This window comes from Lynx rufus, unplaced genomic scaffold (genome assembly GCF_022079265.1).
Source record: "Lynx rufus isolate CCGP_SWC_20201006 ecotype Redwood Valley unplaced genomic scaffold, mLynRuf1.p SCAF_2, whole genome shotgun sequence".
In the NCBI taxonomy this organism is placed as follows: domain Eukaryota; kingdom Metazoa; phylum Chordata; class Mammalia; order Carnivora; family Felidae; genus Lynx; species Lynx rufus.
In genome coordinates, this window is record NW_025814834.1 from 152,504,032 (window position 1) to 152,519,801 (window position 15,770).

General features: G+C 34.3%; 1 pseudogene; it reads left to right on the forward strand.

Annotated features, from left to right (window-relative positions):
- Positions 1 to 13,653: 13,653 nt before the first annotated feature.
- Positions 13,654 to 14,201, forward strand: LOC124516093 (GTPase NRas-like; annotated as a pseudogene).
- The last annotated feature ends 1,569 nt before the right edge of the window (positions 14,202 to 15,770 follow it).

The window sequence follows — 15,770 nt, forward strand, 5'->3', positions numbered from 1 at the left end:
TTGGGGCTATTATTCTATGTTGCCCCTATTCCTGCTTATATTTAAGGTTTCAGTGTCATTTCCTTTTTGATTTCTCAGAATGGCGCACATTATGAAGCCATTTTTATATGTCTTCAGAAACAATTTTCATTTTTATATTTAATTATTATATATAATTTATTGTAATAATTAAAAATGGGTAATACATGTTTAATATTATCCCACAAAATGTGAGCCTTATTTCAAGAGGTCTAAATTTAAAACTCCAGAATTTGTGCCATTCATATAAACATGCAGCATATCCTGTAACTTCTTAGTACCAGCACGTATACATTAAGAAGCATGATTTGGGTTAAGGTTTCTAAGGAAGCCATATAAACAGTACCTCTTCCCTCTCAAGTTCTGCAAGTCAAGGGGGAAAAAAGAGTCGGGCCTGGAATATAAGTTTGTTATTAATAAAAGCTAAGTTAAGGGAAAATCCTTAAAACAAGAGTCAAATGAACTTCCTAAGTCTGGAGTTAGAGACTTTATCCATGCAGTCATGCACCTTGGACCAAGAGACCCCTTGCCCGCAACAAGAGACCTGCCCCTTGAGATATGAGAGGGAGCTTCTTCCTAAAAACAAAACAAAACAAACAGAAAACAAAACCAAAAACACAAAACCTCCACAACAATACAGAGCTTAGCAAACTCTTGCCAAATTCGGCAAAAAAATCAATAAGGAGGCAGAGAGAGAATTTCAGGATATGTCCTCCTCATTGAAACCACGTTATGTTGAACTGATTTCATACAATCTTGGATGCATGCAACTCAAACCAACTGGCAATCTTAGTCTTATCTTTATTTATTTGTTTCATATAGAAGTTGTCTTGATTTTTGTGTATGTGTATTTCAAATAGATCAATTTGGTATTGAAGTTAACATGAAATTTCAAGTACAGTGTTTTAAAGGGCATTTTATACTGAAAAGTACTCATGATTTATCTGAAATTTAAATTTAACTTGGTGTCATGTATTTTTACTTGGTAAATTTGGCAATTCTAATTTCAAGGGATTTTGTTTTGGTTGAAAATGTTAAAATTAATCTTTTTTGTTTGTTTGCTATCATAAATTTCCCCATGTTTTATCCCCAAGACTTACTGTTTTTCCAAGCTGTTTAAAAGCCAGGAATTTGGACCTAAAACCATAAGCCTCCTAGAAGAAAACATAGGCAGTAGGCTCTTTGACATAGGTCTTAGCAATATTTTTTTGGAGCAGTCTCCTCATCCAAGGGTAACAAAAGCTAAAATAAACAAATGGAATTACCTCAAATTAAAATCATTTACACAGCAAAGGAAAATATCAAGAAAACAAAAAGGCAATCTACTGAATGGGGAAAGATATTTACAAATCATACATCCAAAAACATTTTAATATCCAAAATATATAAACAACTCATACTACTTAATATTAAAAAAAGTCTGATTTAAAAACTGAGCAGAGAATCTGAATGGACATTTTTCCGAAGAAGGCATACAGATAGCCAACGGGCCCATCAAAAGATGCTCAACACCACTAATCATCAGGGAAATGCAAATCGAAACCATAATGAGATGTCATTTCATACCTGTCAGATGGGCTGACAAAAAACAAGAAGTGTTGGTGTGGACGTGGAGAAAAGGGAAGATTCAAGCACTTTTAGTGGGAATATAAGTTGGTGTAGCCACTAAGAAAAACAGTTTGGAGTTTCCTTAAAAAATTAAAAATAGAGCTAACATACAATCTATCAATTCCACTTCTGGCTATTTATACAAAGAAAACAAAAATACCAGCTCAAAGAAATGTATGTACCCCAATGTTCATTGCAGCTTTATTTACAATGGCCAAGATATGGAAGCAAACTAAGTGAATATCAATATATAACTGGATAAATATATGGTATACATACACAATGGAATAGCACTCAGCCATAAAAAAGAATGAACTCTTGCCATTTTTGACACTTGAGAGTGTCAAAGACAGATACCATATGATTTTACCTATATGTGGGTTCTAAAAAACAAAACAAATGAACAAAAGAAACAGAAAATCAGAAAAAAAGCAGAAAATCATTCATAGATACAGGAAATAAACTGTTGATTACTAGAACAGGGGAGTTGGTGAGGCAGGAAAAATAGGTGAAGGGGATTAAGAGGCACAAAATTTATTACAAAATAAGTAAGTCATGGAGGTGTAATGTACACATGGTATACAGTCAATAATACTTCAATAACTTTGTATGGTGACAGAAAGTAACTAAACTTATCATGGGTATCATTTCATAATTTATAAAAATATCAAATCACTATAAAGTATACCTGAAACTAACAGGATATTGCTATTCATTATACTTCCATTTTTAAAAGGCCATGGGTTTGGAAGTTAGAGATTATTATTATACCCTAGGCTCTGGGGATGATTCCTGATAGGTCTAACTTTGCTGAGGTAACTCCATGTCATTTAACTTAGTGCTTGATTCCTGTACCTGAAGTTTACTCTAATCAGCATATAGCATTTCTTTGTCCACCAGGAATTTTTCTGGATGGACATATGATCAGTTTCAAGGATTTATTTAAGATTCAAGAAGAATTATTCTATAGACATCTAGGAGAGAGGAAGATGTACTATAAAGGTGTGAAGCCTGGAATTGTTAGTCATTTTGCCACCATGAAAGATATATGCACCCCCAGGTTTATTGCAACATTATTACAATAGCCAAGACATAGAAGCAACTTAAGTCCATCAATATATATAAAATGTTATTTAGCCATAAAAACATGTCACAAATCTTGCCATTTGTGACAACATGGATGGATCTTGATGACATTATGCTGAGTGAAATTAGACAAAGACAAATACTGTATGATCTCACTTACATGTGGAATCTAACAGAAAAAAAAACAACAACAACTAAATTCATAGATACAGAGAATAGATGTGCCAGAGGTGCCAGAGGCAGAGGGGTGGAGGTTGGGTGAAAGTTGTAAAGGGGGTCAAAGGGCACAAACTTTCAATTATAAAATAAATAAATCATGGGGATATAATGCACAGCATGGTGACTACAGTTAATGATTGTATATTTGGAAGCTGCTAAAAGACTAGATCTTAAATGTTCTCATCACAAGAAAAAGATTTTGTAACTATGCATGGTAATGGATAGATTTATCATGGTGATCATTTCGTAACACATACAAATACAGAATAATTATATTGTACATAATGTTAATATCAATTATAACTCAGTAAACATTTTTAAAAATACAAGATCTGATCATCATTAGGGAACAGAAGAATAACTAATATCAGGAATGAAAGAGTGAAACTCACTACAGATCCTATAGACAGTGAAAAGATAATAGGGGATTATAATTAATAAATATCCCAATAAATTTGCTAACTTTAAGGACATGCACAAACTCATTAACAGATACAAATTTTTAAAACTTGAGACACAAAAGGAAAAAGAAAACCTGAAGCCCTTAATCAATACAAACAAATCAAATTCATGGTTAAAGGCTGTCCCATAAGCAACAGTATAAGCCTCAATGGCTTAAGAGCTGATTTCAACCAATGACAATTACATGCAAACTCTTCCACAAATAGAAGGAACAATTCCAGTTTATTTTATGAAGCAAGTGCATGCTGATACTAAAACTAGTCAAAGATATTAAAAGAAAACTACACATGAACATAGATCACGAACACAGAAAAATCCTTAACAAAATATCAGCAAACTGAATTTCAGAACATATAAAGAGGATAATTACGTTGACTGATGTATGTATGTACGTATGTATGAATGAATGACGTATACCTCAGGAATTAAACAGCTGATTTAATGTTTGAAAAATAATCAACATAATTGACCATTTTAATAGAATGAACAATAGAGCATATGTTAATTTTTAGTATGTGCAGAAAAACACATTTGGAAAGAAACCATTCATTTAAGTTAAAAATTTTTCAACCTTATAGAAGGCATGTATGAGAAACCTGCCATGAGCATCATATACAACATTGGAAGTCAGAATGCCTTCCCCCAAGACTGGAAACAAGGCAAGATGGCTGTTTTCTTCACTTGTAGTCAACATTGTACTAGAAATTCTATACAGTGCAAGAAGAGAAGAAAAAAATAAACAATATAAACATTGTAAAAGAATTAATAAAACTGTCCTTGTGAAGAGATGATTCACAAGGAAGAGATGATACATGATTACATATATATAAGATATTCTAACGAAGCAAAAACAGCAAAACTGCTATAAAAAACCCACTTAACAGAGTCATAGGATATAAAATCAATATAAAAAAATCAAGTGTATTTCTATCCTAGAAAAGAATAGTTAGAAAATAAAATTTTAGGGGCGCCTGGGTGGCGCAGTCGGTTAAGCGTCCGACTTCAGCCAGGTCACGATCTCGCGGTCCGTGAGTTCGAGCCCCGCGTCAGGCTCTGGGCTGATGGCTCAGAGCCTGGAGCCTGTTTCCGATGCTGTGTCTCCCTCTCTCTCTGCCCCTCCCCCGTTCATGCTCTGTCTCTCTCTGTCCCAAAAAATAAATAAACGTTGAAAAAAAAAATTAAAAAAAAAAGAAAATAAAATTTTAAATAAAACATACTATTTGTAATGGCATACAAAATCATGAAATATTTAGGGATAAATTTAATAAAATATGTTCAAGATATATATGAGACACAGTGAATAATTGAAACATTGTTAGGACAATTAAAAGGAACCTAGTTATGGAAGACTCATCATGGTTAAAATCCCAATATAATTCATCACTTTTTCTTTTTTTAGCATTGACAAACTGATTCTAAAATTTGTATGAAAATGCAAAGAACCTACAATAGCCAGAACAATTTTCCAAAAGTGGTTTACATGTTTGATTTCAATACTTACTCAAAAGCCACCGTAATCAAGACATTGCAGTATTGGTGAAAGAAGAAATGTATCGATCAATGGAAAAGAATGGACAGAGTAGAAATACACAAACATACTCATAGTAAGAGATTTTTTTTAAGTCAGTAGATTTTTAAATACTGTTTGGAAAAGTGAAAAAAAAACATATTGCAGTTATTTAATGGGGAAAAGATAACATTTTCAACAAAGAGATATCCTTATGGAAAAAATGAACTATAACTCTTACTTCATAACATATATAAAGATGAACTCCACACTTAAAATTTTAAACTTTAAAATATAAACTTTGAAATTTATTTTAAAGTTCAAACTTTAAAGTTTATAATTCCAGATGATAATACAGGAAAAAAATAATTATAATCTTAATTAGGCAAATGTTTCTAGGTAGAATGCAATATCTATATCTACATCTATATAGATATAGAGATAGATAGACATATAGATATATTGATAGATATATTGATACTATATATATTATCATTAAAAAAATGAAGGGCGCTTGGGTGGCTCAGTCAGTTAAGCATCTGACTTCTGCTCAGGTCATGATCTCACAGTTCGTGGGTTTCAAGCCCCACTTCAAACAGCTCAGAGCCAGGAGCCTGCTTTGGTTTCTGTGTCTCCCTCTCTCTGACTCTCCCCTGCTCATGCTCCATTTCTCTCTCTCTTAAAAATAAATAGTAAAAAAAAAATTTTTTAATTGAAAGGGCAACACACACTAGGTGAACACATTTATATTACATATAACTGACAAAGGACTTCTATCCAAAATATAAAATCATTTTTTCCAACTCAAGAAGAAAATTAGAAACCCAAAGTTTAAAAAACTGGTCAAAAAATTCAAACAGATATTTCACCAAAGAAGATATACGAATGACCAACAAACACAAGAAAAGATGCTCAATGCTTTCAAGCCTCAGAGAAATAAAAAGTAAAACCATGAGATACTGCTATAACAACTAGAATGGGTAAAATTAAAAATGCTGAAAATACAGGTGTTGACTAAGATACAGAACAACTGGAAGTTTCATACACTACTGGTTATGAATATAGAAATGTATAACCATTTTGGCAATCAATTTGGCAATTTATTACCAAAACACTAAGCAATTCTACACCTATGTATTTACCTAAGAGGTATGAAATGCCTTGCACAGGAATGCTTATAGGTTTTTTTTCTCAATAGGCAAAAACCTGTAAACAACCCAAGTAAATAGATAAGCATAGGATATGCATATAATGGAATACTGTTCAGCAATTAAAAAAAGAAAGACAGTACTATGATACCCTAGCTACATGAATGAATGAACTAAAGAAGTTTTGTGCTGTCCGATTTCATATACACAACATTTAGACCAGGCAAAATTAGTCTCTGCTGACAGAAAGCATATCAGTAAGTAGTAGAGAAACTGACCTTAAAGGAGTACAAAGGAAGTTTTTGAGTGGTAGAAATGTTCTATATTTTGACTGTGATGATGACTACACTGATGTAGTTAAAGCTTTTCTGTTAGTCTAAGTAAATAATTATAACAAAAAAAAGAAGAAGAAAAAGAAAAAGAAAAATGTGTGATTTAATAAGCCTGTAACTTTAAACCCATTCAAAAGGAAAAAAAAAAAAAAAGAGCAGTGTGATTTGGGATTAGTTCCCTTTTCCCAAAGGCCTTCATTTTTGTCCACGTTAAATGAAGAAGAGTTAAACTAGAAAATCTTTAAGACTCATCTTATTATGCATTTCTAAGGAAAATCTTAAATTTCTCCTATTTTTTTCATATAGAGGAGAAAGCTTAACGCATTAGACAGAAGTTGGTCTTGGATCCAGGAAAATCATGATAAATATTGGGACCCTCGCACTTACTAGATGCCTGAGCAGGAATTCAACCTTTCACAGTTACAATTTTTTCCTCTACAAAGTTAGGAGAAAAATCTATGCCTTATACACTGGGTGTGAAAAACCACATGATTCCAATATGTACAAATGTCTTTGATGCTCACTAGCTGCCTTTCACCAGAGAAAATTTTAAGATTCAAAACCAAAAATAAAGTTAAACAGGATTCTTCCAGAAATCAAATATGTACCCTTATCAACTGAATCCTCCAAGGAGGACATTTGAGTTTCTATAAGAGATCCTGTCTTCTACTAACTGCCTTTGCAGATGCTCTGAGCACAGCACCTGTCATGCTGTTCAGGGTGAGAAGACAAGCATTAAGGAATGGCACAACAGTGGGAATAAGATAGGCCATCCTCAGGGAGCCTTCACTCTGCACTGGTTTCTCACGCTGAGTACCCTTAGACAGCTGAGCCACATGAATCTTTTCTTACTTTCTGACTCAACCGGAAGACTCCCAAGTGAGCTATAAAACTTATTTAGTGCACTTTCTTGGGGCATCTCAAACGTATAGTTAAATTCAAGAAATTCCCATTAAAAAATCCTTTTATTTTGCTTTGGTTACTTTTCTTTTAAATTAAAAAGAAAAAAAATCCTAGCTACCAGTGTCTACTAAAGCCCTGAAATCACAGGTAGAATAACTTAGTGTCTTGAGAGCCTACATTACTTCGCCTTGTGGGAAGGAAAATATGACATTTTCTTAAATATACAACAATATTTTCTTTCTGGGCAGAGACTTAAATTTTTACCAGATCACAAGGGGACAAAAAGTTTAAATGAAACTTCAATGACATACCAAACCAGATGAGAAAAATGTAGATACCTCTAAACTCAACCACCACCTACAGGCATAGAACATTTCACAATGTATGTATCAACCAACCACTGCCAATGGGGTAGTTTAATCAACTCCTCTAGGGCCAATTTAAGAGGGTAAACATGAGCAAAGCTTTTATTAATGCTTCCCTTCATCACAAAAGCAATTTCCCACTGTCATTTGAGCTTTTTACGATGGCCCACTACCAGCACAAGCCATTTTAGTTTACCTCTGACTGTGCACCAAGCAGAAAAGAAAACAAATCAAATAATTAAAATGGTCAAAAATGTACCATTTCAAAATGGCTCAGTCTTTTAAAACATTTATAAAAGTACCCCCCCCCACACACACACACACACTTTTTTTTTTTTCTGAAGAGGGCAAATTGTGAAGGAGGAAGAGAGAAATGGCTTTCTTCTCTTCTCTAAATATGCCAATGAATTCTAAATATTTTCTTTTATAAGAATGTTAAAGGGTCTTCTAACATGGCTACTGAACCAGCTGTTGCCTATCTTCATCTTTCCACTTCTAAGCAACATCTCTAATTATAATCTTGTGTGCCAATGCTTTTGGGACTAGCATGGTTTCTGACTGATTAAAAAATTCATACCAGTTTCTCATGCTGAGAAGTGAAGATTATTCCCATTCAGCCATAAGAGGGCTCTGGCAGAAATAGGGTTAATTTTCTTTCTCCTGAGCCAGTAGCTCCCACACCTGTCAACCATCAAGGTCAGGCTTGCCAGGAACCTAGGAGTGAATGGGCATGGGCGCAGCTGTAGCAAATTAGTGTATCCTGAGGAGGTCCAGCATAAAAGATGTGAACTCTTGCATATGTCTCTATGGGGTTTTGACTGATCCAAAAACTATGTTGCTATGGGGAATCAAGAGTGGTAGGAGCCTCAGACACTTCCACCACAGACTTCCCCTGATAATACATAATATGTAAAACTGTATGTGCGCCTGTATGTGTGTGTCTATGTATTTTTATAAGGCCCTTTGGGATAATAGCAGAGCAACAACACATATATAATTCTGTAAACCATAAGAAGTAATTTAGAAAAGGATATAGTAATGATGACAATGGTATTTTAGCTATCTCCATCACTAGATATGAAAACCACATAATTATTGATGACACAATAGTTAATGATTTTCATCAATGCTCTTTCTCAAGAGTATATAGATATCGCAATATAGCAATCATACACGTGGATGTTTTAAAGAAAGTGATCAAAAAAGAGTAACTGGGGAAAGAAAGACACTTGGCTCAATTGTGATAATATCTTAGTATTGGTAGACACCATTTCCTTGTAATTTGGAAGTCTAAATTCTGACTTGGTTTATCTTCTTATTTTTTTGTTAATGTGAAAAATATCCAAAGTTATGTCATAATCAAGTGTCTTGTATTCTTGCATGAGTATAAGATGTTCTAGGCCATTGAGCCCTGCCCATTTTCAGCTTTGTGTGTAACATGAGAAGAGTAGAATTGTAGGAAGGATAGAAAGGTTATATGGAGAGAAAAACATAAAAGGTGAAGGGAACATAGAAGAGATGCTTAAACAGTACTTTACATTCCTGCACTCATTCAATTTCTCTAGTGGAATGTGAAGTCAATATTTCAAGCAATAATAGAATAAAAACATTGCAGAATGCTGTGTGTTCTCTTTGCACTGAACAGGGACTAAAAGAAAAGTGGGGGCAGAGGGATACATCTTAGTGATTCCACAAAGCCAGTTCATATTCTCAGAAGAGGAGCAAAAAAAGCAAATACGTCTAATTGCTTGTGAAAGTTAGGCCCATTGACTACAGTTTAATTACAGTCTACAGCCAGATCCTACATTAGTGTAAGAAGTACAACCCTAAAGAATAAAATAAAATGACATGTTGGCTGAGCAAAAGTTCCAGAATCCTACAGGGTCATGATTTAACATTTCACACCCTATAAGCATCATTAATAGCAAAGACATTATGAAATCAATTTTGAAAAAAGATCATCTCCCAGGGCTCTCTACTTAGACGTGAAGTTTTTGAAGGGGAAGAGGGCAATTGATGGGCTAAGCACCAGCCTGGCCCAGCACAGTCACTCAAAGCAGAATTAAGAAAAAAAAAACAACTATCTAAATTCTTATTTGACAATTGAAGAAACAGAGATAATTGATTTAGAGACTTCTCAATTTATCAAAATACCCTGAGCATCTTAAGAAGTCACTTATTGGACAGTACTTATTATTGGACACTGTAGAACCTATTTCTTAAAGTGGCTATTATTGGACACTGTAGAACCTATTTTTTAAAGACCCGCAGAGTCTGCAAAATCCTGCTGAGCAGATCACACTCTGCAGTGGAGAAGGGTAGCTGGGTCCTAACTGACTCAGCACGACCTAACTGACATGCAGAATAGGAAGTCCATGCCCTTACTTTCTTCTCTTTCCATTGATACTGACCCATGATTGCCACTCCCGCTCTGCCTTCGACTTTTCTTGACGAGTGGAGGAAGTACTGAAGAAGAGTGAAGTAACTTGCTTCTTCACCAAGACTGCCAACTCATGCACACTGCAGTGTTTTGTGATATGTGTGTTTTCAGTCACCTTGGGGTTTTCACCAGAGAAGCAACTTATTTCATATGTGCTTGTGGAAAGGTAATAAAGATTTATTTATTTATTATTATTACCAGTTGAGTTCAATATAAACTATTGACGTAAGTATGTTCTACTTATACTATTTCTTTCCCTTGAAGGATACCCCAATTTAGTAGTGTAAAAACATAACTGAATGAAGGAAATGGATCTCCAAATTGGAATTTTGATTTCAAAAATGATTTAATTCAATAAATTGTTTAAAAGTAAGAATTTTCCATAATAAACTTACTTGGCTGACTACTAATGGTCTTTAGGCAATGGTAACCAAAGGGTATTTGTGATAATCTCCCACAGAACAAAACAAATATTGACAAGTATTAACAATTTAATTATGTAATGACCATGCTGCAACATAAGGGAAGTACAGGTATGATCGCTCTTTCTGATAGTCATTACAGTTGTGATATTATCCCATCTGATGTAGGGATAGAGTCAGCAGTAATGAATCAGTCTCTTATTTCCTTGCTCAGTGCTGACATTTGTTAGAACTTTGGTTTTAGGGGTGCCTGGGTGGCTCAGACAGTTAAGCGTCCGACTTCGGTTCAAGTCATGATCTTGCAGTTCCTGAGTTTCAGCCCCACGTCAAGCTCTGTGCTGACAGCTCACAGCCCGGAGCCTGTTTCACTTTCTGTGTCTCCCTCTCTCTCTGCCCCTCCCCTGCTCATGCTCTGTCTCTCTCTGTCTCTCAAAAAGTGAATAAACATTAACAAAATTTTTTTTAAAGAACTTTGGTGTTAGATAAGAGAAACTAGCAATTACTAGTGTAGAGTGGGTAATTAAAATCCACATATGCTAAACTTACATATGCAAAAAAGTAACATTCTTTTTTTTTTTAATATACAACTGTTTGCATAGTTTTCTCAAGCTTAGATTCTCTTTAATGGTGGTAGGAGAAGCTAAGATGGATGGGATTTTAAATACGTCACTTAAAGGTTACTTATTTTTTCCTTTTAAAATTGTCCCTTTGGTGTTATCTCTACCCTTTTCTCTTTCTTCTAGCCAAAGGGTACCTGGACATACCATGGAGCATCACAAAAAACCCAAATTGGGTAGCAGCCTTCTCTAGGATGTCCCTAGACATCCTACTGTTGCTCATCCTACTGTTGTCTATTCTCAGTATTGTGGCTAATGAAAGTCATGTTTAGGTTTTATTTTTTCTCTGCACAGTCAGTGCCTAGAGGTCCCTTTTCTTCTACCAACAGGCTCCACTACTTTGATGTGGCCCTGCCTCAGCTTTCCCCGACACTGCTGCTCTGCTGAATCTCAGCCTGATGCTCATTGGTCCCTTCTTTAAGAGCCCCTCCCTAATTAACCAATGATTTCCCTGTTCTTCACTGAGGACACACAGTGACTTTGAGACGTTTCACTCATTATGCACAGAATTTGTGCAAAGGTAAAAGTATGGCTGGTGTAGTCTGTGGTCTTTTGGCCATCATCACTCAGCTGTGTGTGTCCACGTTGGTGTGGGACATTCAGCCAAGTGGCCTCCTCCTTAGATCTGACAAATTGTGGGGCACCAGGCTCCTTTCCTTTCAGCATCCCCCACATACACATATACCTCTGGGGTTCCCCTATCATTGCCCGATCTTCATCTTTAGGGTTATCCTCAGCTGAACTATACTGGGGCGGAATAGAGAACTAAAGACACAGCATCTGATCTTTTGCTCTTTTCTCTCTCTGTTACCCTATCCATTTCCATAATAGTCCATGATCTTTTTCTGTATACTAAAATAAAAATTTCAGATCTCCAATTGTTTTAATGTGAGAAAAAAGGGAATTTATAAATTTGTCTTTCATTTAACCTAGACTGCAAAGCTACTGTTTTATTGGAACACCAAAGCCCTAATTTACCATACACTTGACATCTTTGTTCCAGATTACATGAGTCTCCCCTGGATGATGGAAATGCTTTTATTTAATGGCTGGGAAGTCAAGAAGGCTATAATTTAAAGAAAATGCAAAATATATGACTTGATATATTAAAAATATTATGCCAGTTTTCTAGCTCAAAAATAATGTAAAATAAAATACAAAGATCCCAGCATATTTTGCAAACAAAAGGAGAAACTTCATCTGAATCCAGAGTTGCCTGGTGTCAGGGCTTACTCAACACACTGTGAGAAACCTCATGTGTATATTCTATCTTACTCTCCAGATATTTTTATGGCTTCTATATTCTCATCTCTTTTATCAGTTTTTGTTTCTTTTATGGACTAGCTTTCTCTATATCCTAATCTAAAAGCGGAAAATATGGGATCCCTATTAAGATCTCTAGTTTTTACATCTCCTCTTCAAGAATCCAACTTTAACTGGGATTGGAACACATTGCCCTCTTCCCTTTCCAGTTTACTAAATAGAAAATTTTAATTACTCTCATTTGGATCATGATCCCATCTTTCATTCATCTTTTGGTGTAGCATAAGTATGGAATAATTCTCTATATGCATCAGAGTGGGAGTGAGATTACTTTTCCTTTTTGTTTGTTTGTTTTTGGAAAGAATAAAAGGGAAAAATTTATAAATATCCACTATAATATTCTTCCTGTTATTTCTATTGACTTATTATAGCTATTTATTTATGAAATAAATCTGACACTTTCTTGTGAAGTTCTGAAGTACACGTGGAAGCGTTATTTTACGTAATTTTTTTTTTGAGAACAAAAACAAAGAAAATCTCTTGGGATTATTTATATGTTCCAAGGTAAAGGTTATAGCTTCCAGGATTTATTTTTTATTCCTTTCTGTTTTCCAGGACTATGGAATTTTTCAAAATCAGTTAATTATCTAGGATATTTTCTCAGTGCATGCTGTTTTAACTAGTAAATCCACCTTGCATCAGTCTGGTGTCATTTTGAGATCATGTAGATTAACCTGTATCTTGACTAAAAATAATATTTATTATTAAATTTTTTTTCTGCTTTAGTTTGCTGACATGATGAATGATATTGTATTCCTAATAACAAGCCATCCTTGCATTCCAGTTATAAATCTTTTATGGACTATGTTTATTTTTAAAATACTGGTAGATATCAATTCTTAATTACAATCTAATTTTATTTTGGATTGTGTACTAACATTAAAAAATGATCTTAAGGACCTTTTGTTGTTGTTGTTGTTATAAATATTATCTGCCTTTGACAGAAGTATAAATGTTCTGATTTCACAAAAGATGTTGCAAGCATTATATTCTTAGTTCTTTGCAACAACTTAAACAGAATTCAGATTAAAAACTTAAATAGAATTAGCAATACTGGTTGGTTTAAGTTTTAAAATGATTTGAACTTAATCCCTGGTGGGGGCTGGTGATGGCAGTTCTGGGGTCTCCAACATTTTCCCCAGTTGTGGTCCTAAATCCGTTGGAAGCAGAGGCTGTGAAACTTGAGGTTCTTGCTGGTGTGAAATGACTGAGTAAAAACTGGTGGCAGTTGGAGCAGCTGGTGTTGGGAAAAGCACACTGACAACCCAGCTAATCCAGAACCACTTTGTAGATGAATGTGATTCCAACATAGAGGATTTTAACTGAAAACAGGTGGTTACAGATGGTAAAACCTGTGTTCTGGACATAATGGATACAGCTAGTCAAGAAGAATACAGTGCCATGAGAGACCAATACATGAGGACAGGTGAAGGCTTCCTCTGTGTATGTGCCATCAATAATAGCAAATCATTTGCAGATATTAACCTCTACAGGGAACAGCTTAAGCAAGTAAAAAACTCAGATGAAACAAGTGTGATTTGCCAACAAGGACAGTCACCAAAAAACAAGCCCACAAACTGGCCAAGAGTTACGGGATTCCGTTCATTGAAACCTAAGCCAAGACCAGACAGGGTGTTGAATATGCCTTTTGCACACTGGTAAGATAAATATGCCAGTACCAAATGAAGAAACTCAACAGCAGTGATGATGGGACTCGAGTTTTTATGTGGTTCTTGTGTGTGGTAATGTAATGAATACTTTTAAAGTTGTAGCATCAGAAAAGAGCCACTGTCAAACTGCACTGACACCCTGGTCTTGACTTTCTTGCGTAAGTATTCCTGTTGCTATCTTGAGTCTCACAGGAAGCTCCTACTACCTCCTCAGCTCTCAGTAGATCAGTACAATATTCTCTACTTGAGAAGCTCTCTAAATAACTACCTCCTCACTTGGTTGCCTGACCAGAGAAATGAATCTCTTGTTACTCCTCCCTATTTTTCCACCCTGGATTCTCCCCCAACACACATAAACAAACCTCTGCCATCCCAGGTTTTTCATCTGAAAAGTAATTCATGCTCTGAAACAGAGAACCAAACTGTAGACATGAAATGCTGTAAGAAACTATGTCTTGAGGTCTAAGGTAGCAACTGCTGGTTGTTTTGTTTTTCATTTTATTGTTGAACATGGCACTGTGTTGGTTTTTGGAGAAATGTCATAAATTACTGTTTTGCTGAGAATATAGTTAAGTTGCCATTTGGTTTGTTTTTAATGTTATTGGCTATACTCTATACCTGGCATCTGCTCTGCATTCATAAATACTATTACTACTAATGATAATAATAATTAATAATAATAATAATTTGTACTTAAATCTTTACCTTCTTTACCTTCACTTTTGGGAGGTTTCCTTTGTCCATTTTCCAAATTTCTTCTACAGTGATTTTTGTTTCTTTGTTTAGGTTTGATTTCTTAATTTTTGTCAATCAATTTTTGCTGGCAAATCACATACTTCATTTAGATTGTCATATTCATTTATATAGAGTTGAATGAATATTCTCATTTAAAATTTCTTCTATGTTTTTCATTTTTAAATGTGGTAAAAATCATAATAAAGAAAACTAGATTAATACTACTTATTCATATAAGGGAAGAAATATTAAAAACATTATAAGCAAATGCAACTCGATAGTTGATGAAAGTGTAATCTGTCATAAGATAAACAATTTGGTCCAATGAAGTCACATGGATTTATTGTTGAAGTTCAGTTTTTGACTTACTAGTTGTTGAATCTTACGTAATTTAACTTCTCTGAGTCCCACAATTAAAAATACTGAGGAAAGAATGCCTGTAGTTAAATATTTTGTCAGAATCACTGAAATAGTCAATATAATTGACTAATAGAGCAATAACACAGAGTTAATGCTGAATAAATTTTATTTTCACTCAAGATAGAGTTTACTACTAGACAGAGTTTATATTAGAAATCCAAGGACAATTCAATGTTTGAGTTTAAATAAGAAGCTCAGTGATCACCAAGTGGATGATTATGTCAAAACCAATACCCCATCCTAATAACAACAAAAATTATATAAATGATACAGAAAACAATATTGAATTTATCTTTCATAATATGTTGCTAAAAGACTAGTGATATAAAAATAAGTCACATATTTTAAATCATTAAATTTTAATTAGATAAAATATTAATCAGGGTAAATTAATTAAATGTATCAATTAAATGAAATTAATTAGACTAAAATTAATTATTTAAAACTTTAATTGATTAAATACGAAATGCAAATCAAAACCACAGTGAAATATCA